General features: G+C 32.2%; 1 long non-coding RNA gene across 1 annotated transcript; it reads left to right on the forward strand.

The window, feature by feature from the left end:
* The first annotated feature begins 2,720 nt into the window (after positions 1 to 2,720).
* LOC145792323 (uncharacterized) lies at positions 2,721 to 3,312 on the forward strand. Its single transcript, XR_014331708.1, has 3 exons — positions 2,721 to 2,738; positions 2,838 to 2,909; positions 3,039 to 3,312. It is a non-coding gene; the product is annotated as an uncharacterized LOC145792323 (long non-coding RNA).
* Positions 3,313 to 4,538: the final 1,226 nt, after the last annotated feature.

The raw sequence follows: 4,538 nt of genomic DNA on the forward strand, positions 1-4,538 counted from the left end.
CTGTCTAGCTTGGAATTGATATCTGAATTATTGTTCTTCACTTGATTGTGGGGTCTCTCACCTTTTGTATAAGCTTGAGTGTGTGGTACAGAGATTGAGTAGAAGATATTACAAGAAAAAAAAAAAACTATTACATAAGTAGTGTAATTGTTTATGTGATACTATAAATGAGAAATTACAATATAGACTCATAGTTTGTCAGAATGGAATAATTTGACGAGAAATAATAAGAAATTATGTTTGGTTTATTGAATGTGACAAATAATGAGCAATTGTGGAAAAGACAAGCTTATTTTGCCTATTTTATTTTTCACATGGAGTGATGAGATTTAGCGAGAAATAAGTTAATTGGCTATAAAATATTTATAATACTGAGATTTGTCCATTAAATACAAAGATTTTTTTTTTTTTGACTCATATTCCTTTCTCACATATTTAGTTTCAATTTTCTGGATTCATTTTTCAGAAAATTAGAATTTTTTTATTTTTTGTGTGTTTTTTGTTTTTATTGAATTTTTTTTAATATTTTAAGAAAATTTTAAAATTATTAGATACACATAACATAAATACACTTAAAAGTATAATATTTGTGAAAAAAATCTTTAAAAAATTCATTAAATACCAAAAATAAAAAAAAAAATGAAAATTAATACATTTTCATATTCTTATGTATTAATTAATTTTTTCAAATATTTTTTATAAATATTTTACTCTTTAGATATATCTAAGTAAGGTGCATCTAAAAAGTAAAAAAATTGCTTAAATTTTGAAAAATATTTACTAAAAACAATATATATATATATATATATATATGAAAAACCAAATACTTAATTTTCAAAAAATTGAATCCAGAAAATTGAAATCAAACAAGGTGACAATACACTACATGAAAAAAGGGTTATGGTGGCATGTTTTTAACGACATTTTTTAAACGTCACTGTTATTAACATTTAACGGCGTTTTTTAAACGCCGCATATTCTTTTAACCAAAACGGCACCGTTTTATAATAGGAGGCGTTGAAAAACGCCTCCGAATGCGGTATACCACACGCGCCTTTTCAATCCTTATTTTGTATCTGGGCCCTCTCTCAACCCATACGCATACATCATTTTGAATCTGAGAATCTGAGCCCTCTCTCTCTCTCTCGCAACCCACTCTAAGCTCCATCGAAGATTCAGATATTCGAAGCTCCATGGAAGCAATTTCGAAGCTCCAGATCGAACCGATTTCGAAGCTCCGTCGAAGATTCAGAGATTCAGTGATTTCCATCGAAGATTCAGATATTTGAAGCTCCAGATCGAACCGATTTCGAAGCTCCATCAAAGCTCCAGATCTGAACTCTAACCCCTCGATTACTTGCATTTCAAGCTTAAATCGGTACTCTCTCTCTCTCTCTCTACATAAAGCTACATAAATAGAAAGTTTCATTTTCAAGATTTCATAGAAATCATCTACATGAAGCTAATATAAACATGATGGAAAATTTAGAGTTATATTTTATGCCTCTGTTTCTGTGTGCTGCTCTGTTCTGCTGTATATGTGCCTCTGTATCTATGTGCATAGCGAAAATAGTGAAAAGGAACCATTATCTGGAACTATTCCTGCGAGATGGTTGTTTGATAAATCCCTTCTAAGATAACAATGACAAATAGATCAAATATAACCCTCCAAAAATAGATCCCTTCTGCGAGATGATTGTTTGATAGATCCCTTCTGAGCTGCTAATATTCTTCAACTGTCTTTCTCTACTTTGGAGCAGTGCTTGTGTTTGTTTGGTGCTACAATGGAGGAAGCACTGTTGTTTCAGAAGAAGAAGAAGAAGCTCGTTTTCTATTCTGTGATGCTTGCTTTTATGCTTTTCTTTCCCCTTGTTTCACCTTCTCTCTGTCTGTCTCTCTATTTTGTTGTCTTTCGAGCTGTTTTTGCCTCTGATGAATGCGGACTTAAAAAATTTTTTACTATTTTTTCCACTATCTTTTCGATTGTGATTTCTGCGAAACGGAAGCTTGTTTTGTAGCTTTGAAGAAGAGTTTGGAAATTATTTTTAAGTTTGTACATTTTAGAGATTCTTATAAGTTCTCTGTTTGGTTTCCAAGAAAATGCTGGAGAAAACGACAGTTCAGTTTTTATGTTCCCAGAAGAAGACACTTGCAGGTAGTAGACAGTCGTTTAGTTCAGCTGGTTTCATATAATCTTATTTTCAGTATATTTTGAAACTGAACAACAATAGAAACAAAAATTTCGCAATTTTTTTGGATTTTTAAAGCAATCAAAATTTTTTTTTTTGTTGGCTACTAGGGAGGGAATTTATTTTCTCTTCGTTTGTGAAGAAAATCATGCTATATAATTAATAGAAAGCTATTCTCATGATGAGAAAATTGTTTGTATCTGCACAGGCAAAGCGCTAATGTCGATTAAGGCGTCGTTTAACAACATAGCAAATGTGTTGTTGGACTGGGATGATGTTCATAACGATGATTTCTATTCATGGCGTGGCGTCTTCTGTGACAATATCACCCTATCTGTTGTTTCTCTGTATGTGTTTTCTGTTCATGCTTATTTTTCTTCCTTTTTCTTTTTCCATTTGATTCTACTGGAGTTTTTATTTATTTATTTATTATTTATATATATATATATATATTTTTATTATATTTGTTGGTTGAAGGAATTTGTCAAATTTGAACTTGGGTGGGGAGATTTCACCAGCCATTGGAAACCTGAAGAATCTACAGTCCATGTATGCTTTCTTTGCTAATCTTATTGATTTGGTGTTCTTGCTCATTGTAACCAGGTTAACATAATACCAACTTTGATGTTATTGTTGAAACATTTTCAGGGATTTTCAGGGCAACAAATTAACTGGTCAAATTCCTGATGAGATAGGCAACTGTGTTTCTCTGATGCTAGTGTAAAATTTCATCTTCTTTCTTCATTACAATTTTATTTACATATATGTGGATATATTAATTTCTTCTTTTGTCTTTAGGTGATTAAGATTTTTAGTTTTTATTTTAATGGTTGGGTTTCCATAATGCAGGGATTTATCTGATAATTTACTGTATGGAGATATACCATTCTCAATATCCAAGCTTAAGCAGCTTGAGTTATTGTAAGTTAATACCTGAAGTGAAGTACTATTAATTAAATATGCTGGATTGTTTAAGATAGATAAGTTTTTAGTTCTGCCAACCAAGGGCTTGAGTAAGCTCTGTAAATGCAGAAATTTGAAGAACAATCAATTGACTGGTCCTATCCCTTCAACATTAACACAGATTCCCAACCTCAAAACTCTGTGAGTCATAATTTTTTTATTTTTTTTATTTTTTAGTGGAGTCCAAGCAGTTAACATTACCATATGCTTTTTTGATTTTATTTACACCAAAGCCATAGACACTTGTGCTAATATATATGTATGCCTTGTCTTTGTGTAATTTTATTCTGTAGGGACCTTGCTCGTAACCAGCTTATTGGTGAGGTACCGAGGTTAATCTATTGGAATGAAGTATTACAATATCTGTAAGTACTACATCAATTAGGGTTTAACAACTGATAGATAAAATCCAATTTCATTATCAACCCTTGATGCTATTAACACTTAAACATTTAATTTGGTTTATAGTTTTACTCTGGACAAACTATTGGTTCATCTATCATCTGGTGGTAATTATGTTTGCAGAGGGTTACGTGGCAATTCTTTAACTGGAACCCTGTCCCCAGATATGTGCCAACTGACTGGCCTGCGGTATTTGTGAGTGTTCACTTCCTGGTTATGCTTGCTTTGGGCTTTTTCTGTGCTTCCTACTTGCTTTATGCTTCATATCCATGGGGACATTGAAATCTTCCTTGATCTCTTTAGTGATGTAAGAGGCAATAACCTAACTGGAACAATCCCTGATAACATTGGCAATTGTACAAGCTTTGAGATCTTGTAAGTTTCTTAAATGATAACTACCCTACTACGGAAATACATTCTTTCTTTTCATTTTTGGTTAAAATTGTAGTGTATGATTTTCAGAGATATCTCATACAATCAGATCTCTGGGGAGATTCCATACAATATTGGCTTTCTACAAGTGGCCACTTGAGTTCTCTTACTCCACTTTATATTTTTCTTTTGTGGAAGAAGTAGAAGCTAGAAATGTTCTTCTTCTGTTGTCTTCAAGGAAGGTCAATTGAAGTTAAAATTGATATGCACTTAATTTCTGAATTCTAATACAAAATGCATTTCTTGTTTTTCATTATGACATTACTGTGCTTATGGTTCTTGTTATTAGATCTCTGCAAGGAAATAGGCTGACAGGGAAAATTCCAGAGGTGATAGGTCTAATGCAAGCCCTTGCTATTTTGTAATTGTGCTTAATATATATTTGAATTTAACGACCCATGGAACAACTATGTTTGGGATAAAAAAAAGATGTTTTATGCTTGTCCTTTTCATTGTTGTCTTTCAGGGATTTAAGTGAGAACAAACTAGTTGGGCCAATTCCACCAATTCTTGGCAATTTGTCTTACACTGGAAAACTGTGAGTTAATAACT

The sequence above is a fragment of the Camellia sinensis genome, chromosome 6 (genome assembly GCF_055761805.1).
Source record: "Camellia sinensis isolate YWXY chromosome 6, ASM5576180v1, whole genome shotgun sequence".
Lineage (NCBI taxonomy): Eukaryota > Viridiplantae > Streptophyta > Magnoliopsida > Ericales > Theaceae > Camellia > Camellia sinensis.